This window comes from Pristiophorus japonicus, chromosome 6 (assembly GCF_044704955.1).
Source record: "Pristiophorus japonicus isolate sPriJap1 chromosome 6, sPriJap1.hap1, whole genome shotgun sequence".
NCBI lineage: Eukaryota > Metazoa > Chordata > Chondrichthyes > Pristiophoridae > Pristiophorus > Pristiophorus japonicus.
Genome location: NC_091982.1, coordinates 266,153,063 through 266,179,078, shown reverse-complemented (window position 1 = coordinate 266,179,078; position 26,016 = coordinate 266,153,063). Strand labels below are relative to the sequence as shown.

Genomic DNA, 26,016 nt, shown 5'->3' with positions numbered 1-26,016 from the left:
ATCGCAGTGTGGGCTGGCCCCGTGCTGCCCCTGGGCCTTCGCCTCTCCTGGGCCCCGAACTCGTGCCTCTCCTGGACCCCAATCACGTTGCTCCATGATCCTTCGCCCCGACTTCGCCTCTCCTGCTGTACCTGCCCATGCTCCAATCACCGACCTACACCCCAGCAGCATCCAATCCAGTCGCCCTCCTCACAGCCGTCACTCTCCATCACGCGCTGTACCTTGAATGGTATGCTCCTTCAACCACTGTCTGTCCCACCTGTGATTCCCATATCCCACTGTTCAGTCACCTCAGAACTCATTTTTAGAGTGGAAGCAAGTTTTCCTCGGTCGAGGGATTGCCTATGATGATGATGACTCTGCCGAGTATGATTTTTTTTACAAAAGATGATCTCTTTCAGTTGTAGGCCACTAATAAGCACCGCTCAGTGTCTTGCAATGGGTGTGAAGATCCTATCTGGCCCGGGTTACCATTATAAATGCTGATAATGGAATTTAATATGTAAACAAGTTGACACAAAAGTGTGACAAAAAGTGACAACAGGAAATGTTTGCAGATGCACATTTCTAATAAGATATAAATTTAGAAAAGCAATGGTCCTAATACTGACTTTTGGGATGCACTATTGTATACATCCCTTCAGGCTGAAAAACATCCATTAGCCACTATTGTGTTTTCTGTAATTAAACCAGCCTCTGAGCCATTCCTTTAATCCTTTAGTTTTCCTTTCACCTCTCGATTCTGTGGCCTAAACTATCCCACATTGATAGAAGCTCTCGTAGAATCATAGAAATTTTCATGTCTGTGCTGGCCAAAAAAAGAGCTATCAAGCCTAATGCCACTTTCCAGCTCTTGGTCCGTAGTTTTGTAGGTTACAACATTTCACGTGCATATCCAAGTACTTTTTAAATGCAATGAGGGTTTCTGCCTCGACCATCCTTTCAGGTAGTGAGTTCCAGACCTCTGCCACCCTCTGGGTGAAAAAGATTCTCCTTATCTCCCCTCTAATCCTTCTACCAATTACTTTAAATCTGTGCCCCCTGGTTATTGACCTCTCTGCGAAGGGAAATAGATCCTTCCTATCCATTCGGCCCCTCATAATTTTATACACCTCAATTAAATCTCTCCTCAGCCTCCTCTGCCTAAAGAAAATGACCACAGCCTATCCAATCTTTCCCCATCGCTAAAATTCTCCAGTCCTGGGAACACCTTCATAAATTTCCTCTGTACCCTCTCTGGTGCAATCACATCCCTCCCGTAATGTGGTGACCAGATGTGGTATGCAGTACTCCAGCTGTGGCCTAACTAGTATTTTATACATTTCCTAATAAATGCAAGCATTCTGTATGCCTTCTTAACCATCTTATCTACCTGTCCTGCTACCTTCAGTGATCTGTGGACATATACTCCGAGGTCCCTCTGTTCCTCTACACCTCAGTATCCTACCATTTATTGTGTATTCCCTTGTCTTGTTTGCCCTCCCCAAATTTATTACCGCACACTTTTCTGGGACCAAATTCCATTTTCCGCTTTTCTGTCTGATCAGTCCATTGATATCTTCCTGCAGTTTATAGCTTTCTTCCTCACTATCAACAACACGGCCAATTTGTGAATCATCTGCAAACTTCTTATTCATACCCCCTACATTTAATTCTAAATCATTGAAATATACCACAAAAAGCAAGGGACCCAGTACTGAGCCCTGAGGAACCCCACTGGATACAGCCTTCCAGTTGCAAAACCACCCATTGACCATTATCCTTTGCTTCCTGCCTCTGACACAATTTTGAATCCATCATTGAGCCCCATTGTTCCCGTTCTAAAAGCGGATGGCTCTGTCAGGATCTGTGGCGACTACAAGGCCACCATCAATTGGGTGTCCTTACAAGACCAATACCCACTCCCAAGAGCGGAGGACCTCTTCGCCACACTGGCAGATGGCAAGCTGTTCACCAAATTGGACCTCACTTCAGCCTATATGACCCAAGAACTGGCTGACGAATCCAAACTACTGACCACCATCACCACGCACAAGGGACTGTTTGCATATAACAGGTGCCCGTTTGGCATTCGATCAGCGGCCGCGATTTTCCAACGTAACATGGAAAGCCTGCTTAAATCCATTCCGGGAATGATCGTATTCCAGGAATAATCGTATTCCAGGACGACATCCTCATCACGGGTCGAGACACCGAGGAACATCTCCACAACCTGGAGGAGGTGCTGTGCTGCCTGGACCGGATAGGCCTGCGACTCAAGAAGTCTAAATGTCTGTACTTAGCTCCAGAGGGTGAGTTTCTGGGCAGGAGGGTTGCTGCAGATGGGATTCGGCCCACCGAATCCAAAACAGAGGTGATTCGACGAGTACCCAGGCCCTGCAACACATCAGAGCTTCATTCCTGAGACTGTTGAACTATTTCGGGAACTTTCTACCGAACTTGAGCACATTGTTGGAGCCGCTACACGTGCTCCTGCGTAAGGGTTGCGATTGGTTTTGGGGGGACTGTCAGGAACGGGCTTTTGATCGAGCGCAAAACCTACTGTGTTCAAACAAGCTGTTGACCCTGTACGACCCTTGCAAAAGTTTAGTTCTGACATGTGATGCATCGTCCTATGGGGTTGGGTGCGTGTTGCAGCAGGGTAATGCTGAGGGTCAGCTACAACCTGTGGCTTATGCCTCCAGGTCGCTCTCTCAAGCAGAACGTGGCTATGGGATGGTTGAGAAGGAAGCGCTCGTATGTGTCTATGGTGTAAAGAAAATGAATCAGTACCTCTTTGGTAGGAAGTTTGAATTAGAGACAGACCATAAGCCACTCACATCCCTGTTGTCAGACAGCAAGGGTGTCAATGCCAACGCATCAGCTCACATACAGCGATGGGCTCTCACGCTAGCGGCCTATGACTACTCCATCCGGCACCGGCCTGGCACCGAATATTGCGCTGGCACGCTCAGCGGGCTCCCACTGGCCACCACCGAGGGGGCAGCTGAGCAAAACCTGAGATGGTCATGGCTGTCGATGCCTTCGACAGTGCAGGCTCCCCTATCATAGCCCGCCAGATCAAAATCTGGACAAACAGGGATCCCCTCCTATCCCTGATTAAGTAATGTGTCCTGACTGTGGATTGGGCGCCCGCACACAGACCATTCCTTGAGGAGATCAGACCATTCCACAGACGGATGGATGAGCTCTCCATCCAAGCTGACTGCCTACTATGGGGCATGCCCCAGAAGGTCAGGGAGGCGTTCATCAGGGAACTCCACAGCGAGCACCTCGGCATAGTGATGATGACGGCCATTGCCCGGTCACATGTTTGGTGGCCCGGAATTGACTCAGACCTGGAACACTGTGTTCGCACGTGCACGACCTGTGCCCAGCTCGGCAATGCCCCCAGGGAGGCCCCGCTCAGCACGTGGCCCTGGCCCACCAAGCCATGGTCCCGAATTCACGTTGACTATGCGGGGCCGTTCATGGGGAAGATGTTCCTTATCGTTGTAGATGCGTACTCGAAATGGATCGAGTGCATCGTCCTGAATTCATGCACATCATCCACCACCGTGGAAAGCTTACGTGCGATCTTTGCAACCCATGGATTGCCGGACATCCTGGTGAGTGATAATGGCCCGTGTTTCACGAGCTATGAATTCTGGGAGTTTATGTTGGGCAAAGGCATTAACCACGTCAGGACTGCGCCATTCAAGCTGCCCTCCAATGGCCAGGCGGAATGTGCAGTCCAAATCATTAAGCAAGGGATGCTCAGGATTCAAGGACCCTCCCTACAATGCCACCTATTGCGCCTCCTGCTGGCCTATAGGTCCCGCCCGCACTCGCTCACGGGGGTCCCGCCTGCAGAGCTACTCATGAAACGGACACTCAAAACTCGGTTGTCCCTCATCCACCCAGTCCTGACCGACATAGTTGAGGGCAAGCGTGAGGCACAACACGAGTACCATGACCGTAATTCGAGGGGGAGATGTATAGAAATAAATTGTCCTGTATTCGTCCTCAATCACCTCCGCCGACCTCCGATGTACCCTGGCGACCTCCAACGATCTCCGGCGACCTCCAGCGTCCGCTGGCGACCTCAGACGACCTCCGGAGGCAGCGTCCTTGACCTGGACCAGGCTATCGGGCCTCCAACCCCGCCATCTCCCCCTCTTGCGGTGATCTGACCGGAACACCTCCAGCGACGGCAGATGGGCCTCTCCTCCACGACAGAGTCTGGGCCTCCTCAATGACGGCTGGACCTCCGGTGGCGACAGACGACCTCCTCCTCAAGGGCACGCATAGTGCACAACAAAAATATATTCCAGTGAGAAAGAAGGGCGGTAAGAGAAGGGATAACCAGCCGTGGATAACCAAGGAAATAAAAGAGAATATCAAATCAAAGACCACTGCGTATAAGGTGGCCAAGGTTAGTGGGAAACTAGAGGATTGGGAAAATTTTAAACAACAGCAAAGAATGACTAAAATAGCAATAAAGAAAGGAAAGATAGATTACGAAGGTAAACTTGCGCAAAACATAAAAACAGATAGTAAAAGCTGTTACAGATATATAAAACGGAAAAGAGTGACTGAAGTAAATGTTGGTCCCTTAGAAGATGAGAAGGGGGATTTAATAATGGGAAATGTGGAAATGGCTGAGATCTTAAACAATTATTTTGCTTCGGTCTTCACAGTGGAAGACACAAAAACCATGCCAAAAATTGCTGGTCACAGGAATGTGGGAAGGGAGGACCTTGAGACAATCACTATCACTCGGGGGGTAGTGCTGGACAAACTAATGGGACTCAAGGTAGACAAGTCCCCTGGTCCTGATGAAATGCATCCCAGGGTATTAAAAGAGATGGCGGAAGTTATAGCAGATGCATTCGTTATAATCTACCAAAATTCTCTGGACTCTGGGGAGTTACCAGCGGATTGGAAAGCAGCTAATGTAACGCCTCTGTTTAAAAAAGGGGGGCAGACAAAAGGCAGGTAACTATAGGCCGGTTAGTTTAACAACTGTAGTGGGGAAAATGCTTGAAAATATCATTAAGGAAGAAATAGCGGGACATCTAGATAGGAATAGTGCAATCAAGCAGACGCAACATGGATTCATGAAGGGGAAATCATGTTTAACTAATTTACTGAAATTCTTTGAGGATATAACGAGCATGGTGGATAGAGGTGTACCGATGGATGTGGTGTATTTAGATTTCCAAAAGGCATTCGATAAGGTGCCACACAAAAGGTTACTGCAGAAGATGGAGGTACGCGGAGTCAGAGGAAATGTATTAGCATGGATAGAGAATTGGCTGGCTAACAGAAAGCAGATAGTTGGGATAAATGGATCCTTTTCGGGTTGGAAATCAGTGGTTAGTGGTGTGCCACAGGGATCGGTGCTGGGACCACAACTGTTCACAATATACATAAATGACCTGGAAAAGGGGACAGAGTGTAGTGTAACAAAATATGCAGATGACACTAAGATCAGTGGGAAAGTGGGTTGTGTAGAGGACACAGAGAGGCTGCAAAGAGATTTGGATAGGTTAAGCGAATGGACTAAGGTTTGACAGATGGAATACAATGTCGGAAAGTGTGAGGTCATCCATCTTGGGGAAAAAAAACAGTAAAAGGGAATATTATTTGAATGGGAAAAAATTACAACATGCTGAGGTGCAGAGGGACCTGGGGGTCCTTGTGCATGAAACTCTTTTAGAGTCTACCTGCAAAACATAAACATTAAACTGTGCCACCCGACCTGGGTGACACACCAGACATTTACAAGGCCCTTTTTTCCTTTTTTTTTGTGTTTTTCTTTTTTTTTTTGTTTTTTTTTTTGGGCACTAAAATCACAATTTTTCCGGTGCCCCCTATAAAAGGGAAGGGGACACTAAAAACACCGGCAATTAAAACAAATTAAACTTTAAAACGTAAAATCAAATTAAAATTTGGTTGCCGGGCGTGATGATGCACTCCAGTCCCTCCGGTGCCCACCTCTCGCGGAAGGCCGCGAGCGTACCGGTGGACACCGCGTGCTCCATCTCCAAGGACACCCTGGACCGGATGTAAGAGCGGAAGAGAGGCAGGCAGTCAGGTTGAACGACCCCCTCGACCGCCCGCTGCCTGGACCGGCTGATGGCACCCTTGGCCGTGCCCAGGAGCAGTCCTACGAGGAGGCCTTCGGACCTACCCGCACCCCTCCGCACAGTGTGCCCAAAGATCAGGAGAGTGGGACTGAAGTGCAGCCAGAATTTCAGGAGCAGCCTCTTCAAATAATAAAACAGGGGCTGCAACCTTGTGCATTCCATAAAAACATGTAACACGGACTCTTCCAGACCGCAGAAATTGCAGGCGGCCTGGGAGTCCGTGAACCGGCTTAAAAATTTGTTGCACGGCACTGCTCCGTGCACCACCCTCCAGGCCAAGTCCCCGATGAATAGTGGGAGGACCCCTGCGTAGAGTGCCCTCCATCGGGGACCCCCGCCTCCTCCGGACGGCAAGATGGTACGCCATGGCGTGTCCGGACGGCTGGCGAGGATGGCAAAGTTGAGGGTGTGCAGGAGCAGCCCGTACAGGAAACCCCTCCGCACGGAACTGAAAGGCACGGAGGGGATTTCCCCGAGGCGGCTCAAGTTGTGAGGCGCCGGCCCCCGAGGGAGGTTCCGGGGTTTGGCGCCGATGAGGAATTCCGTCCGGACGGGGGTCAGTTCGGACGGGATATCCCCACGTGCTTGAGCCTCCTCGATGCACCTAACGGAGTCAGGGCCCAGAGCTGTTTTTAGCGACTCGATGGCATCGGCCGCGTGGTGGACGTTGGCAGAATTTAGGCGTCGCGCCAGCGTGTCTGGCGCCATCCAGCCCGCTCCTCCGCCATCGAGCAGGTCCCTGACCCTGGTCACCTCACCAACCACAGCCCTCTCTTCCGACCGCCACATAAAACCTCGGCCGTGGAGGTACGGATTCCCGAGCAGCGGTTCCTGCAGGACGGCCGCCACTCCAGCCGGCGGAGAGCTGCGCTTGGTGGAGACTTTGTTCCAGACCCTGATGAGTTCCCTGTAAAAGACAGGCAGCTCCCGGAGGGCGGTCCTGGCACCCCCCAAGTTCACAAACAGGAGCTGCGTGTCATAATTGAGGTCGCGCTGCTGGCGGAAGAAATACCTCGCCAGAGCGCACCACCTAGGAGGGGGCTCGACGTAAAGGTATCTCTGCAGGGTCTGAAGACGGAAAGTCGCGAGCTGGGCGTTGACGCACACCAACGACTGACCGCCCTCCTCAAGCGGGAGACTCAAGACCGCGGCAGAGACCAAGTGCTTCCTGTTGTTCCAGAAGAAGTCCACCAGCTTCTTCTGTATCTTGGCGACAAACGCAGGGGGAGGGGTCAAAATGACCAGCCGGTACCACAACATTGCGGCCACCAGCTGGTTTATGACTAGCGCTCGACCCCTGTAGGACAGCACTCGGAGCAGTCCTGTCCAGCGCCCTAGGCGAGTGGTGACCTTGGCTTCCAGCTCCTGCCAGTTCGCCAGCCAGGCTCCCTCGTCGGGGCTAAGGTAGACTCCCAGGTAGAGAAGATGGGTCGTGCTCCAGGCAAAAGGCCTGAGCTCCTCCGGCAGGGAGTCCACCCGCCACTGACCCACCAGGAGTCCGGAACATTTCTCCCAGTTGATCCTGGCGGAGGACGCGGCCGAGTAAATCTCCTGGCACTCACGCATCCTCCGCAGGTCAGCGGGATCCTCTACCGCGAGGAGCACGTCATCGGCGTAAGCCGAGAGGACGACCTCCACGCCCGGCCCTTGCAGAGCCAGTCCCGTCAACCTCGTCCGCAAGAGGCGCAGGAAAGGCTCCACGCAAACGGCGTATAACTGGCCGGACATGGGGCATCCCTGGCGCACCCTTCTCCTAAAGCGAAGGGGCGCCGTCAAGGACCCGTTAACCTTAATCAGACACTCCGCGGCGGCGTACAAAAGTCGGATTCGGGCGACGAAATGTGTCCCGAACCCGAAAGCGCGCAGAGTTCCGAGCAGATAGTCGTGATCCACCCTGTCGAACGCCTTCTCTTGGTCGAGGGATAGGAAGGCGACTGACAGACCAGCCTCCTGGGAACAATGGATGAGGTCCCGGACCAGATGGATGTTATCGTGGATTGTCCGGCCCGGGACCGTGTAGGACTGGTCGGGGTGGATCATGTGGTCCAGCACGGCACCAAGGCGAGCAGACATCGCCCTGGCGAAGATTTTTTAGTCCGTGCTGAGGAGGGAGACCGGGCGCCAGTTCTTAAGGAGGCGGAGATCGCCCTTCTTAGGCAGCAGGACGATGACTGCCCTGCGCCAAGAGAGGGGCATCTCCCCGGTCGCCAGACTTTCCCCCAGGACCCGCGCGTAGTCGCTCCCCAGGACGTCCCAGAATGCCCTGTGGAACTCCACGGTCAGCCCGTCCAGCCCCGGGGATTTTCCCCTCGAGAGCCGGTCGAGGGCACCGGTCAGCTCCGCCAGGCTTAGCGGAGCTTCCAGATTTTCGGCGCCCTCCGGGCTGACCTTCGGCAGATCCCTCCTTGTGCATGAATCCCAAAAAAGTTAGTTTGCAGGTGCAGCAGGTAATCAGGAAGGCGAATGCAATGTTGGCCTTCATTGCGAGAGGGATGGAGTACAAAAGCAGGGAGGTCCTGCTGCAACTGTATAGGGTATTGGTAAGGCCGCACCTGGAGTACTGCGTGCAGTTTTGGTCACCTTACTTAAGGAAGGATATACTGGCTTTGGAGGGGGTACAGAGACGATTCACTAGGCTGATTCCGGAGATGAGGGGGTTACCTTATGATGATAGATTGAGTAGACTGGGTCTTTACTCGTTGGGGTTCAGAAGGATGAAGGGTTTTACAGAAACATTTAAAATCATGAAAGGGATAGACAAGATAGAGGCAGAGAGGTTGTTTCCACTGATAGGGGAGACTAGAACTAGGGGGCACAACCTCAAAATACGGGGGAGCCAATTTAAAACCGAGTTGAGAAGGAATTTCTTCTCCCAGAGGGTTGTGAATCTGTGGAATTCTCTGCCCAAGGAAGCAGTTGAGGCTAGCTCATTGAATGTATTCAAGTCACAGATAGACAGATTTTTAACCAATAAGGGAATTAAGGGTTACGGGGAGCAGGCGGGTTAGTGGAGCCGAGTCCACGGCCAGATCAGCCATGATCTTATTGAATGGCGGAACAGGCTCGAGGGGCTAGATGGCCTACTCCTGTTGCTAATTCTTATGTTCTTATGTTCTTATGTACGAACGGGTCCCCCTCTCCCACATCGGCGACTGTACTCCCCTCCTCCGTCAGCGACAACTGGAGCTCACCTTCCCCACTGGCGACCTGGCCTCTTCTCCATCTCCAGCACGTGGTGAGTTCCATGGCTGTGATCCACCTGCCCTGCCACCCTGAAACCCGGTGGGCCACTGACCCTCCCAATGCCTGTCCCCAACCAAGCCTCTGATCACCTACCACCAAGGGCGCTACCCAGCACTGAGCCTGCGGCCAACATCTCACCGTCGGCAACTAGGCCGATATAGCAGTGCCTGGTCTCCAGTCGTCTTGGACCCCTTGCCACTGGACCAAGACCTTGCTCAGCTAAGCCCGTGTGGTAACCGGTGTGCAATGACCACCCCACGTTAAAAGAACTCACACACAGGCATCTCCCACTCCGTTAACATGAAGTTCGGGACCTGGAACATCAGGACCCCCATCGACAAACCCAACAGTGACAGGCCGGAACGCCGCATCGCCATAGTTGCCCGGGATCTTAGACGCTTTGATATTGACATCGCTGCCCTAAGCGAGACCCGGCGGGCAGGGGAAGGTCAGCTCAAGGAACAAGGTGGAGGTTACACCTTCTTCTGGAAAGGGAAACCAGAGGAAGAACACCGCCTCCATGGAGCCGTCTTCACCATCAAAAACGAGCTGGTCGACCGCCTCAAAGACTCCCCTTGTGGGGCTAACGAATGCCTCATGACTCTTCGACTCACCCTATCCCGGAACCAGTGCGCCACAGTCATCAGTGCGTGTGCCCCAACACTCGATGCAACTGATGAGGCCAAGGAGGGTTTTTACACCAACCTCAAAAAATCCCTGTCCTGCATCTTCGCGGGCGACAAACTGATCCTCCTCGGTGACTTCAACACCAGGGTTAGCAAGGACACAGACCTCTGGGGGGGGGGCGTGATTGGCAGAGAGGGGGTAGGGAAAGCCAATTCCAGTGGTACCCTACTCCTGACAAAATGTCAAGAGCATGAACTCCTCATCACCAACACCTTGTTCCGCCAGAAGGACAAATACAAGGCATCGTGGCAACACCCTCGCTCCAAACACTGGCACCTGCTCGACTATATCATCATCCGAGCCAGGGAATCGCAAGGATGTGCGCATCACCCGCGCCATGACAGGCCGATGACTGCTGGACGGACCACCGCCTAATCCGATCCATCATCGACATTAACATAGCCCCAAAGCGGAGGGGGCAGCAGAAACAGTGCTGCAAAAAAAAGTCAATGCCGGAGCACTTAAGGACCCAGCTAAGAGAGCCCTATACAGTCAGCACCTCGCAGCTAACCTGGTGTGCCTTGTCGATCCCGAGACACAGAATGCCCACAGCACTTGGTCTGCTCTCCAGGCCTCCATAACCAGTGCCTGCAAAGAGACACTTGGTCACTCAACCAGGAAACACCAAGACTGGTTTGATGAGAATGTCAGGAGATCCAAGAACTAATAGATTGCAAGTGCAGAGCATTTCTGAGCCTCAAGCAACAACCCAACTCGGGAGCAGCAAAGCAGCATTACAGACGGCTCAAGGCTGAGATCCAACAAAAAACCCGGGGCCTGAAGAACAGGTGGTGGATGGAGAAAGCACAGGAGATACAGCAGCTGGCTGACAATCATGATGTGTGAGGATTCTTCATCGCAGTCAAGACCATCTACGATCCAAACACCCAAGGCCCCACCCCACTGCTGGCCAAGAACGGGGAAACACTCATCAAGGACACCGAGGCAGTCAGGGCCCACTGGAATGAGCACTTCGAAGATCTCCTCAATCGAGACTCTACCTTTGACTCGAGTGTTCTCGACTCCATCCCGCAGCATGCGACCCGCCACCACCTCAGTAAAACCCCAACACTGCACGAGGTAGAAAAAGCCGTAAGACAGTTTAAAAACAACAAGGGTACGGGTGCGGACGGAATCCCTGCTGAGGCATTGAGGTATGGCAGAGAGGCACTGCTGGAGCGAATACATGACCTCATCTCTCTCATCTGGAGGGAGGAAAGGATGCCGGGGGAGCTCAGAGATGCAGTGATCGTAACCATCTTTAAAAAAGGGGACAAGTCTGACTGCAGCAACTACAGGGGAATCTCCCGGCTATCAGCCACTGGGAAAGTTGTCGCTAGAGTCCTCCTCAACCGACTTCTTCCCGTGTCTGAGGACCTCCTCCCGGAGTCACAGTGCGGATTTCGTCCCCTGCGGGGCACAACGGACATGATTTTTGCAGCGTGACAGCTGCAGGAAAACTGCAGGGAACAGAGCCAGCCCTTATACATGGTCTTCTTCGACCTTACAAAGGCCTTTGACACTGTCAACCGCGAGGGTCTATGGAGCGTCCTCCTCTGTTTCAGATGCCCCCAAAATTTCGTCACCATCCTCCGCCTGCTCCACGACGACATGCAGGCCGTGATCCTTACCAACGGATCCATCACAGACCCAATTCCCGTCCGGACCGGGGTCAAATAGGGCTGCATCATCGCCCCAACCCTCTTCTCAATCTTCCTTGCTGCCATGCTCCACCTCACAGTCAACAAGCTCCCTGCCAGAGTGGAACTAAACTACAGAACCAGTGGGAACCTGTTCAACCTTCGCTGTCTCCAGGCCAGGTCCAAGACCACCCCAACCTCTGTCGTCGAGCTACAGTACGCGGACGACGCCTGTGTCTGTGCACATACAGAGGCTGAACTCCAGGACATAGTCGACGTATTTACTGAGGCGTATGAAAGCCTGGGCCTTACGCTAAACATCAGTAAGACAAAGGTCCTCCACCAGCCTGTCCTCACCGCACAGCACTGCCCCCCAGTCATCAAGATCCACGGCCCGGCCCTGGACAACGTGGATCACTTCCCATATCTCGGGAGCGTCCTATCAACAAGAGCAGGCATCGACGATGAGATCGAACACTGCCTCCAGTGCACCAGTGCAGTCTTCGGCCGCCTGAGGAAAAGAGTGTTTGAAGAACAGACCCTCAAAACTGCCACCAAGCTCATGGTCGACAGGGCTGTAGTAATACCCGCCCTCCTATATGGCTCAGAGACATGGACCATGTAGACACCTCAAGTTGCTGGAGAAATATCACCAACGATGTCTCCGCAAGATCCTACAAACCCCTGGGAGGACAGGCGCACCAACATCAGCGTCCTCGATCAGGCTAACATCCCCAGCATTGAAGCATTGACCACACTTGATCAGCTCCGCTGGGCAGGCCACATAGTCCACATGCCAGACACGAGACTCCCAAAGCAAGCGCTCTACTCGGAGCTCCTTCACGGAAAACGAGCCAAAGGTGGGCAGAGGAAACGTTACAAGGACACACTCAAAACCTCGCTGATAAAGTGCAACATCCCCACTGACACCTGGGAGTCCCTGGCCCAAGACCACCCTCAGTGGAGGAAGTGCATCTGAGAGCGCGCTAAGCACCTTGAGTCTCATCGCCGCGAGTATGCAGAAAACAAGCGCAGACAGCGGAAAGAGCGTGTGGCAAACCAGTCCCACCCACCCCTTCCCTCAACGACTGTCTGTCCCACCTGTGACAGAGTCTGTGGCTCTCGTATTGGACTGTTCAGCCACCAAAGAACTCACTTCAGGAATGGAAGCAAGTCTTCCTCGATTCCGTGGGATTGCCTATGATGATGATAGATAACTTCACACTTTCTCACATTGTATTACATTTGCCATGGTCTTGCCCACTCAGTCAACCTGTCTATATCTCTCTGCAGCCTCTTTGCATCCTCCTCACAGCTTACTTTTCCACCTAACTTTGTATCATCAGCAAACTTGGACACGTTACACTCAGTCCCTTCCTTTAAATCATTAATATAAATTGTAAATAGCTGAGGCCCCAGCACTGATCCTTGCAGGACCCCACCAGTTACAGCCTGCCAGCCGAAAAAGTCTTGTGTATTTTTACTCCGTTTTCTGTCCATTAACCAATCCTCAATCCATGTTAATATATTATCCTCAATTACACAAGTCCTAATTTTGTGTAATATTCTCTTGTGTGGTACCTTATCGAATGCTTTTTGAAAATCCAAATACACTACATCCACTGATTCCTCCCATCCATCCCACTAGTTACATCTTCAAAAAACTCTAACAGATTTGTCAAACATGATTTCCCTTTCATAAAACCATGTTGACTCTGCCTAATCATGTTACTATTTTCTAAGTGCCCTGTTAATACGTCCCTAATAATAAATTCTAGCATTTTGCCTCCTACTCACGTCAGGCTAACTGGCCTATAGTTCCTTTTTTTTTCTCGTCCTCCTTTCTTAAATAGCTGTGTTATGTTTGCTACCTTCCAATCCTTGGGGGTGTTCTCGAATCTAGGGGATTCTGCAAGATTAATACCAGTGCATCCACCATCTCTGCAGCTCCCTCTTTTACAACCCTAGGATGCAGATTGTTAGTTCCAGGGGATTTGGCACCAGTTAGTCCCATTCATTTCTCCCATACTAAGGGCTAGATTTTACACTTTTGTGCAGATCACTAAAAAATGGGTGTTATTTCCAGCGTGAGCGGTAAAAATGGGTTTCAGATCGCCAGCTTGTTGCCCATTCTCAAAGCCCCTAGTCTCCATTTTTGAAATTGGGCATTACTGCGAGCGATATGAAATGGGCGGTAGCGTTAATTCTCTCTGACCTTCTGCCGTAAAGTGTCGCTGTCCTTAGCAACTGCATGGCAACGCTCGATTCCCGCGATTCAGGAGGTCAAGGGTCATCATGACATGCGCAGAAGAGGAAACAAACAGAGAGGGAGCTGAGAGGGAGTGAAGGCGTGTGTGGGTCTGGTGTGGCTGCTTTGGGAGGAAGGAGGGAGAGTTTAGAGCTTTAAGCAAATTGGGCAAAAAAAATGAGCTGTTACCAGACAGTTACTTGCCTTAATTTGGTTCCCATAATGGAGGGAGAGAAGGAGGCCAGAAGGTGGGGGCGCGGGGCCCGACTCTCCGGACAATCCTACATCTGGTGCTGAGGGGCTCCGATTCTCGCCCGTCAATCCGCTGGGTCTGTTCTCTACGGATGAGAGCGCGGACTACGAGGAAGCTGCATCGCCATGCTCCAGAAGCCATTCCACCCCAAGGCCATCTAGTGCTCTTCTGGTCATTCCCGCCTCCACTCTGGAGGTACCGGCCCCAAGCACCTCTCCACAGGGCACCCCATTTGTCCCTAGGACGGCGCCGACCCCGCGGAGGTTTCGTGAACGTGGCAGGTCTGGTCCACGAGCGCCATATGAGAGCGAAGAGATGGTACAGTTGTCCAGGAGGACTGTAGACATTGGTGACCAGATCCTCGATGCATTGGGGGGCATATCCCGACAGCTGGCCACCATGACTGAGTACGTTCTGCGGTGTAGCCAGGAACACTGCTGACACAGGCCTCCCAGTGGTCCCAGAGCACGACACTTCACCCCTAGGTTCCGCACCACCACTGCAAATGACAGAACATAAGAACATAAGAATTAGGAACAGGAGTAGGCCATCTAGCCCCTCGAGCCTGCTCCGCCATTCAATATGATCATGGCTGATCTGGCCGTGGACTCAGCTCCACTTACCTGCCCGCTCCCCGTAACCCTTAATTCCCTTATTGGTTAAAAATCTATCTATCTGTGACTTGAATACATTCAATGAGCTAGTCTCAACTGCTTCTTTGGGCAGAGAATTCCACAGATTCATAACCCTCTGGGAGAAGAAATTCCTTCTCAACTCAACAGATGAGAGGCAGGACCAAGATCCTGCTTCTGGATCAGAGAATGTTCCCCCCTCGGCACCCCCGTCTCCCGTACCCGTCCAACCACTGCCTCTGCCTTCGTCCCCCCGCAATGAGGCACCGCCTGAGGAGCTCCTCAGCCAGGTGGTGTGGAGCGAGGAGGGGAAGGGGTCGAGGTGGGGAGAAGAAGGGGAGGGGGGGAAGGAAAGTGAGGTGCATGTCCGCAGGTGATGGCTGTGTTATATCTCCATCTGGGTGAATGCAATTTGTTGTCATGTATGGGGGGAGGGGGCCACCCTCCTGCTTTGCCTTTGTATTCTGTGTTGCTGGACATGTTGACCATTTGATTGATGTCAATGATCGAAAAAGTGGGGTGTGGGCGGGGGTGGGGTGCTTTTGCCCATAATACTTATGATTGCAGACCAATGGTCATATAAAAAAAATGTTATTCAACATAATAACCTTGTTGTGCAATATCTCAGATAGCTGGTGATTGCACACTGGTGATTCCTTAACATGAAAGGGTTAAATAAAACTTAACTTCAATAAAGTTAAACTTTAACTGGCACCAAGGTGATGCCCACCATTGATGTCTGAGCTGCACACACACAGCAGTGTGTCAGTGTTGTCACTCAAAGCAATGTTCTTTCAGGCAAATCGTTCAGATATGAGCCCCTCACGTAAGAGTCTATGTTGCCACCATGGGCCCTTTCCTGCAGACTGGAGGGGGGTGTGGGCATGGTTGCATAGCCAGCCTGATTGTCTGGCCCTAGGTCAGCATCCAGGCCCTCGTCGTCAGCCCCACTCTCTCGTGAGGTGGACCATCAGTCCCTTCTGGCAATTCTTGGCCCCTCCTGATAGCCAGTTTGTGCAGCATGGAGCACACCACCACAAATTTAGCTCCTTGCTCAGGGTTGTGTTGTAGATCCCCTCCTGAGTGGTCCAGGCATTTAAAGCGCTGCTTAAGCACAGTTATTATTTTGTGGACCACATTGCGTGTGTCTCTGTGGCTCTGGTCGTGTCGCTTCTCGGCCTCGGTGTGGGTGTCACACAGAGGGGTCATCAGCCAGGTGGCTAGGCCATATCAGTTATCACCAAGCATCCAGCATTGTCCTTGTGGCTGACTCTTAAACATGTCAGAGACAGCGCTCTCACGCAGGATGTGAGCCTGATCGAAGCTGCCCGGACATTTGGCATTCACTGCCATTATGATCTGGTTGTGGTCGACAACTAGTTGGACCTTCAGGGAGTGAAATCCTTTTCTGTTACGATAAAGCTCTGGGTCCTGAGAAGGTGCCCGCATGGCGATCTGAGTGCACTGTATTGCTCCCTGCACCCTGGGGAACTTAGCAATGTGGTACAATGCTCCAGCCCTGTCAGTCTGAGCCTCCGTGGTCATGGGGAAGCTGATAAAATCCATCCTTCTCACGTACAGTGCCTCCGTGACCTGTCTAATGTAGCGATGGGTGGCAGGGTGAGACAGAGGGGAAATCTCGAGCGCGGAGGCCTAAAAGGAACCGGACACATAGAAAGACAGTGCCGCGGTGACCTTGACCTCGACCGACACTGATGTCCTGATGGCAGGCGGCATATGTGGCCTGATGAGTCACATCTTTCATTGCTTCATTCGAGACATAACAGTGATCAATGTGACTGTGTACTGTAGACGTGAGTAAGTGTGACCTTTGTCTCTTTATTCTAACTCAAGTGTTGGTATAGCATGAAAGGCCTGCATATATACAGTGCTCCCAAGGGATGCTGGGATCCCTTGGGACTACAACAGATACGCCCTCTGGTGACGGTAGAATGCTGGTTACATAGTGTCGCATACATAAGTCAACAGTACACTTATTTACAGGGTGGGGCGATCTGGGGCTTTCCGCTCCCTAGTCGATCGTCTCGGTACAAACACAGGTGCGGGTAAGTTGGTTGGGCCTTCGCTGGGCTGCTGGGCAGCTGGCCTTGTTGGGCTGCTGGGGATGAGTTCAGCTTCGTGGTCAATCGTGATGTCGGTTGCAACTTGTGTGTGTCGGAGGGTCAAAGTTGGTGGTGTCCTCTTCAGGTTGCTCGTGGCTGTCTGTGAATCGCAGTTTGGTTTGGTCCAAATGCTTTCTGCAAGTTAGTCAATTTGCGAGTTTGACCTGAAAAACCCTACTCCATTCTTTGGCTATGACTGTGCCAGCAAGCCATTTGGGACCATATCCATAGTTGAGTACAAATACAGGGTCATTGACTTCAATATCGCGTGACAAATTTGCGCGATCATAGTATCTGCTTTGTTGATGCCGCCTGCCCTCGACATAATGATGGAGGTCAGGGTGGACTAGAGAGAGCCTTGTTTTGAGTGCCCTTTTCATGAACAGTTCGTCAGGGGGAGCCCAGGTGAGCGAGTGGGGTCCAGTGCGGTAGCTGAGCAGGACTCGGGACAGACGGGTCTGCAGGGAGCCTTCCGACACGCATTTCAAGCTTTGCTTGATGGTTTGGACTGCCCATTCTGCATGGCCATTGGATGCGGGCTTGAACGGGGCAGACACGGCCCATTGTCGCTGACAAGGACATCAGGCAGGCCGTGCATGGCAAATATGGCTCATCGGTTTTCGATGGTGGCAGTGGACGTGCTTACAGACATTATTACACACTCAATCCATTTTGAATAAACATCCGCAATAACCAAGAACATTTTGCCTAGAAAGGGCCAGCGAAGTCAGCGTGAACCCTAGACCACGGTTTGGAGAGCCATGACCACAAACCTAGCGGTGCCTCCCTGGGTGCATTGATCAATTGAAAGCAAGTGTTGCATTTGCACACGCAAGACTCCAAATCTGAGTCAATGCCGAGCCACCACACATGTGATCTGACTATAGATTTCATCATTACTATGCCTGGGCCAATACTGTGTCGATCGTGTATGAACGTTTCCCTGCCTTTCTTAGGCAAAACCAAGCAATTGCCCCACAAAAGACAGTCCGCCTGCATGGACATTTTGTCTTTGCGCCGCTGGAACGGCTTGATCTCTTCATGCATCTCCAATGGGACGCTGGACCAGCTCCCATGGAGCACACAGATTTTTACAAGGGACAGTAAAGGATCCTGGCTGGTCTAGGTCCTGATCTGGTGGGCCGTAACAGGTGACTTTTCGTTTTCAAATGCATCCATTACCAAGAGCAAGTCTGCAGGCTGTGCCATTTCCACCCCGGTGGTGGGCAATGGTAACAGACTGAGAGCATCAGCGCAGTTCTCTGTGCCTGGTCTGTGGTGAATTACATAGTTATATGCATTGGCATTGGTATTAATATCTTTGCTCTCTGAGATTAGCGATATGAGCGGCGTATGGTCAGTTTCTAACTCGAACTTAAGCCCAAACAGGTATTCGTGCAATTTTTTACCCCGTAAATGCATGCCAGAGCTTCTTTTTCAATCATGCTGTCGGCCTGTTCAGCTTTGGACAATCTCTTGGATGCATAAGCGACCGGTTGCAATGTTCCCGATTTGTTAGCTTGTTGTAACACACACCTGACCCCGTACGAAGACACATCGCAAGCTAGCACTAAACTTTTACATGAATCATACAGAACAAGTAGTTTGTTGGAACATAACAAATTTCTGGCTTTCCCAAAAGCAGTCTCTTGTGATTTCCCCCATACCCAGTCATCTCCCTTGTGTAGCAACATGTGTCGAGGTTCTAGCAAGGTGCTTAACCTGGGTAGGAAATCACCAAAATAATTGAGGAGTCCCAGGAACAACCGCAGCTCCGTCACGTTCTGTGGTCTCGGAGTGTTCTTGATGGCCTCCGTCTTGGCGTCAGTGGGTCTGATGCCATCTGCCGCGATTCTTCTCCCAAAGAGCTCGACCTCTGGTGCCAGGAAAACACACTTCGAGCATTTCAACCTGAGTCCCACATGATCTAGCCGATTTAGAACCTCTTCCAGGTTCTGCAAGTGTTCAATGGTGTCCCAACATGTGATCAATATGTCGTCCTGGATAACCACGGTGCGCGGAACCGACTTTAGCAGACTCTCCGTGTACCTTTGAAAAGTAGCCGCGGCCGATCGAATCCCGAACGGGCATCTGTTGTAGGTGAACAGACCTTTGTGCGTGTTGATGCAGGTGAGGCCTTTCGAAGATTCCACCAGCTCCTGCGTCATGTAGGCCGAGGTCAGGTCCAACTTGGTGAACGTCTTTCCTCCTGCCAGCGTTGAAAATAGGTCGTCTGCCTTAGGTAGCGGGTACTGGTCCTGCAGCGAAAAATGGTTAATTGTTACTTTTTAGTCCCCACAAATTCTGACCGTGCCATCGCCATTGAGAACCGGAACAATTGGACTGGCCCACTCGTTGAACTCCACCGGCGTGATGATGCCCTCTCGTTGCAGCCTGTCCAGTTCGATCTCCACTTTCTCTTGCATCATGTATGGCACCTCCCATGCCTTGTGGTGAATGGGTCGTGTACCGGGAACCAAGTGGATCTGCACCTTCGTCCCCAAGAAACTTCCGATGCCTAGCTCAAACAACGATAGAAACTTGCTCAGAACCTGGGCACATGAGGCATCGTCAATGGATGAAAGCACTCGGATGTCATCCCAGTTCCAGCGGATTTTTCCCAGCCAGCTTCTGCCGAACAGTGTGGGGCCATCTCCTGGCACAATCCATAGTGGGAGCTCGTGCACTGCTCCATCATAGGAGACTTTTACTGCTGCACTGCCAATTACAGGGATCAGCTCTTTAGTATAAGTTCTCAGCTTGGTATGAATAGGGCTCAGCTTAGGCCTGTGTGCCTTGTTGCACCACAGCCTGTCGAAGGCCTTTTTGCTCATGATGGACTGACTCGCACCCGTGCCCAATTCCATGGATTCTGGAATTCCGTTCAGTTCAACTTTTAACATGATCGGTGGACATTTCGTGGTGAAGGTTTGGAAGGTTTGTACCCCAGACACTTCTGTCTCCTTGGTTTGAGTCTCTAGTTCAGTTTGATCCACCATGGATCGGTCTTCCTCTACAACGTGGTGGTTTGCAGGGTTTGCAGCTCGTCTGCACATTCGTTGGAGGTGTCCCATTGTTCCACAGCCTTTGCACACACAGTGTTTGAAGCGGCATTGATGGGCTCGATGATCACCTCCGCAGCACCAACAAGGTGTTAATTGCCTCACATTCACACTTGATGGCGGACTCTGGTTCATCTGAGGTCATGCAGCTGCAGGTGTGTATGTTCTGCCATATACATTCCTGCCTGAAAACGACATTACTTTGTGCACCGTGCTTGCCGAAGCATCTTTATGCTGTGAAATTTGTTTGGTGTTATCGGTGGTGGACATAAATGCCTGGGCTATCGTTATGGCTTTGCTCAGGTTCGGTGTTTCAACAGTCAGTAGTTTGCGAAGGATAACCTCATGGCCAATGCCAAGCACAAGAAAGTTTCTTAGCATTTGCTCCAGGAATCCATCAAATTCACAATGTCCTGCAAGGTGCCTTAGTTCGGCAACGTAGCTTGCCACTTCCTGGCCTTCAGACCGTTGACACATGTAAAATCGATACCTTGCCATCAGATTTAGGTGCTCCCGGACCAGCGAACACAGTTCTTCATACGATTTGGTTGTTGGTTTCACTGGAGCAAGAAGATTTTTCGTGAGGCCATAGGTTGTTGCCCTGCAGACGGTGAGGAGGATCGCCCTTCGTTTGTCTGCTTTCACACTCCCTTCCAACTCATTGGCCACGAAGTATTGGTCGAGTCGCTCCACGAAGGCCTCCCAATCGTCCCCTTCTGAGAATGTTTCCAGGATATCAACAGTTCCCTATCGCCACCAGAGGACATATCTGTTGGAGTCCCAAGGGATCCCAGCATCCCTTGGGAGCACTGTATATAAGCAGGCCTTCCATGCTGTACCAGCACTCTGAAGTTAGAATAACTTCAATGACATCAGTCATTGAAGGCTGGCATGCAGGTACAGCAGACGATTAAGAAAGCAAATGGCATGTTGGCCTTCATAGCGAGGGGATTTGAGTACAGGGGCAGGGAGGTGTTGCTACAGTTGTACAGGGCCTTGGTGAGGCCACACCTGGAGTATTGTGTACAGTTCTGGTCTCCTAACCTGAGGAAGGACATTCTTGCTATTGAGGGAGTGCAGCGAAGGTTCACCAGACTGATTCCCGGGATGGCGGGACTGACCTATCAAGAAAGACTGGATCAACTGGGCTTGTATTCACTGGAGTTCAGAAGAATGAGAGGGGACCTCATAGAAACGTTTAAAATTCTGACGGGTTTAGACAGGTTAGATGCAGGAAGAATGTTCCCAATGTTGGGGAAGTCCAGAACCAGGGGTCACAGTCTAAGGATAAGGGGTAAGCCATTTAGGACCGAGATGAGGAGAAACTTCTTCACCCAGAGAGTGGTGAACCTGTGGAATTCTCTGCCACAGAAAGTTGTTGAGGCCAATTCACTAAATATATTCAAAAAGGAGTTAGATGAATCCTTACTACTAGGGGGATCAAGGGGTATGGCGAGAAAGCAGGAATAGGGTATTGAAGTTGCATGTTCAGCCATGAACTCATTGAATGGCGGTGCAGGCTAGAAGGGCCGAATGGCCTACTCCTGCACCTATTTTCTATGTTTCTACATTTTCGCGTGATGGTTCGTAATCTCGTCGTCAGTTGTTATGTCTCGAATGAAGCAATGTGACTGAGTACTGTAGACGTGAGTAAGTGTGACCTTAGTCTCTTTATTCTAACTTCAGAGTGCTGGTACAGCATGGAAGGCCTGCTTATATACAGTGCTCCCAAGGGATGCTGGGATCCCTTAGGACTCCAACAGATATGTTCTCTGGTGGTGATAGAATGCTGGTTACATAGTGTTGCATACATAACAATCACCATCTTGTGGAAACGCAGTCTCTGCGGGCAGGTGTGCTCGGACATGTTGAGGTAAGACCTCTTCTCCCTGTAAGTGCGGGGTGTGTATGGCCTGGACCTCCTCCTCATTCTTGCACGTCTTAAATTGGGCACATAATGATGTGCATTAGACATTGAGCCATTTGCACTCTGCAGCATCTGCGTATTAATTGATGCAAGCTAAGAAATGGCTGGCTCCATTGCAATGAAAGTATAACAGCGATTGATCAGAAACATAGAAACATAGAAAATAAGTGCAGGAGTAGGCCATTCGGCCCTTCGAGCCTGCACCGCCATTCAATAAGATCATGGCTGATCATTCCCTCAGTACCCCTTTCCTGCTTTCTCTCCATACCCCTTGATCCCCTTAACCGTAAGGGCCATATCTAACTCCCTCTTGAATATATCCAATGAACTGGCATCAACAACTCTCTGCAGCAGGGAATTTCACAGGTTAACAACTCTCTGAGTGAAGAAGTTTCTCCTCATCTCAGTCCTAAATGGCCTACCCCTTATCCAAAGACTATGTCCCCTGGTTCTGGATTTCCCCAACATCGAGAATATTCTTCCCGCATCTAACCTGTCCAGTCCCGTCAGAATATTATATGTTTCTATGCGATCCCCTCTCATCTTCTAAACACCAGTGAATAAAGGCCCAGATGGTCCAGTCTCTCCTCATATGACAGCCCAGCCATCCCTGGAATCAGTCTGGTGAACCTTCGCTGCACTCTCTCAATAGCAAGAACATCCTTCCTCAGACTAGGAGACCAAAACTGAACACAATATTCCATGTGAGGCCTCACTAAGGCCCTGTACAACTGCAGTAAGACCTCCCTGCTCCTATACTCAAATCCCCTAGCTATGAAGGCCAACATACCATTTGCCTTCTTCACCGCCTGCTGTACCTGCATGCCCACTTTGAGTGACTGATGAACCATGACACCCAGGTCTCATTGCACCTCCCCTTTTTCTAGTCTATCGCCATTCAGATAATATTCTGCCTTCGTGTTTTTGCCCAAAATGGATAACCTCACATTTATCCATATTATACTGCATCTGCCATGTATTTGCCCACTCACCTAACCTGTCCAAGTCACCCTGCAGCCTCTTAGCATCCTCCTCACAGCTCACACCGCCACTCAGCTTAGTGTCATCCACAAACTTGGAGATATTACACTCTATTCCTTCATCCAAATTGTTAATGTATATTGTAAAGAGCTGGGGTCCCAGCACTGGGCCCTGAGGCACTCCACTAGTCACTGCCTGCCATTCTGAAAAGGACCCGTTTATGCCGACTCTCTGCTTCATGTCTGCCAACCAGTTCTCTATCCACGTCAGTACATTACCCCCAATACCATGCACTTTGATTTTGTACAACAATCTCTTGTCAAAAGCCTTTTCAAAGTCCAAATACACCACATCCACTGGTTCTCCCTTGTCCACTCGACTAGTTGCATCCTCAAAAAATTCCATAAGATTCGTCAAGTATGATTTCTCTTTCATAAATCCATGCTGACTCGGTCCGATCCTGTCACTGCTTTCCAAATGGGCTGCTATTTCATCCTTAATGGTTGAGTCCAACATTTTCCCCACTGCTGATGTCAGGCTAACCAGTCTACAATTACCCGCTTTCACTCTCCCTCCTTTTTTAAAAAGTGGCATTACATTAGCTACCCTACAGTCCATAGGAACTGATCCAGAGTCGATAGATTGTTGGAAAATGATCACCAATGCATCCACTATTTCTAGGGCCATTTCCTTAAGTACTCTGGGATGCAGACTATCAGGACCCGGGGATTTATTGGCCTTTAATCCCATCAATTTCCCTAATACAATTTCCCACCTAATAAGGATATCCTTCAGTTCCTCCTTCTCACTAGACCCAAGTCCTCCAGTACATTTGGAAAGTTATTTGTATTTTCCTTTGTGAAGACAGAACCGAAGTATTGATTCAATTGGTCTGCCATTTCTTTGTTCCCCATTATAAATTCACCTGAATCCAACTGCAAGGGACCTACGTTTGTCTTTACTAATCTTTTTCTCTTCACATATTTATAGAAGCTTTTGCAGTCACTTTTTATGTTCCCGGCAAGCTTCCTCTCGTAATCTATTTTCCCCTTCTTAATTAAACCCTTAGTCCTCCTCCGTTGAATTCTAAATTTATCCCGGTCCTCAAGTTTGTTGCTTTTTCTAGCCAATTTATATGCCTCTTCCTTGGTTTTAACACTATCCTTAATTTCCCTAGTAAGCCATCGTTGAGCCACCTTCCCAGTTTTATTTTTACTCCAGATAGGGATGTACAATTGCTGAAGTTCATCCATGTGATCTTTTAAATGTTTGCCATTGCTTATCCACCATCAACCCTTTAAGTATCCTCTGCCAGTCAATTCTAGCCAACTCACACCTCAAACCGTCAAAGTTACCTTTCCTTAAGTTCAGGACCCTAGTTTCCGAATTAACTTTGTCACTCTCCATCTTAATAAGGAATTCTACCATATTATGGTCACTTTTCCCCAAAGGGCCTCGTACAACAAGATTGCTAATTAGTCCCTTCTCATTACACATCACCCAGTCAGAAGCAATAATTTCCTCATTAAAATACACCTACAGTAAACCCGAATAGTCCAGAGTCTGAAAATATGTCTGTTGAGATGGTCACTTCACCTGAGAAGAACTCCAGAGTCAATCCAAATTCCCCTGAAGTTGAAGCAGCCTTTTGAATGAAGCAACCTGCGATTTTAGAAATGGCGCCCACATCGCTGTGATTCGTTCAGAAGAGTTCCACTTTTTCTGAGCGGTGTTTTGGGCGAGCGATATTGTAGGCGAGATGTGTGCGAGGTGGTGAAAGTGAAGCTGGGTGATCTCCTGGGTGTTAGTTTCAGCAAATGTGATCTTTGCGACAAAAAATAGTGGCCGATTGGTATTATTGAATCTCGGCATTAATTACATGCGAAAACGAACGCTGGGCGATATTATGGGCTTTGGTTTTGCCCAATCAGATGATTATGCCCAAATAAAGTGGGCAGGCGGTTTTATTTTCTCCCAGCGTTAAGCACATGGGGAAATTAATGCTCGCCGATAAGTGTCCGAAGAATGGACGTCAATTGCCATTTTGTGACTGAGTGAAATCTGGGCATTATAGCTCATTTCAGTATGAAAATGGACGTTAAGTGTGCGTTATGCATGCAAAAGGTGTAAAATCTAGCCCTGTGTCTTTGCTTATAATGATTTCCTCATTTTCTCTCGACCCTTGGTTCCTCATTATTTCCAGAATGTTTTTTGTGTCTTCTACTGTGAAGACAGATACAAAGTATTTGTTTATTGTCCTTATTGTCCATTATAAGATCAACTGCTTCTTAACAGCCTAAGCCTGGGTAACCTGCAACCGTATAAAAAGGAAATGTCTTCAATAATCAAAAAGTGCCAATATTAACATTAATAAAATTAAAAGACTTGCATTCACATAACACCAATGAAGCACTTTTGAAGTGTTGTAATGTGGGAAATGTGGCAGCCAATTTGCACACAGCATGGTCCCCCAAACCGCAATGTGGTAATGACCAGACAATCCGCTGTCAGTGCTGTAGGTTGAGGGATAAATATTGGCCAGGACACCAGGGTGATTTCCCTTGCACTTCTTTGAAAGTGTGCCATGGGATCTTTTACATCCACCTGAGAGAGCAGATGGGACCTCGCTTTAACATCTCATCCGAAAGCCAGGACCTCTGACAGTGCAGCACTCCCTCAGCACTGCACTGGAGAGTTGGCCTCGATTTTTTGCTCAAGTCTCTGGAGTGGGACTTGAACCCAGAACCTGTTGATCATAGGCGAGAGCACTGAGCCATGGTGACCACCTGACACCAGCTAACGCATTCAAAAATGATCAAATATTCACACATACACATTGCCTGTTGCTGGAGATTGCTGTTTCATAACTTATATTACATACAATACGTATGTTTAAATTAGGTCACCTATAATAAGATTTGCATCAGATGTCAGGCAAACAATAACTATATACCCAAGTCAGCTATTCGTGTATTTCCGTACTTCTCCTAATATCCAGGACCATAAGAAGCTATCAAAGCATGGAATGAGGAAAGGTAGTTTGTCTCAAAGGACATTAGTTCCACAAACCAGTTATAACATGTTTTTTC

The 26,016-nt window shown here is 50.0% G+C and overlaps 1 long non-coding RNA gene across 1 annotated transcript in view; it reads left to right on the top strand.

Annotated features, from left to right (window-relative positions):
- LOC139266079 (uncharacterized) overlaps positions 1-26,016 on the top strand; it is a 38,841-nt gene that overhangs the window by 5,718 nt on the left and 7,107 nt on the right. The gene's annotated exons all lie outside the window — the stretch shown is intronic.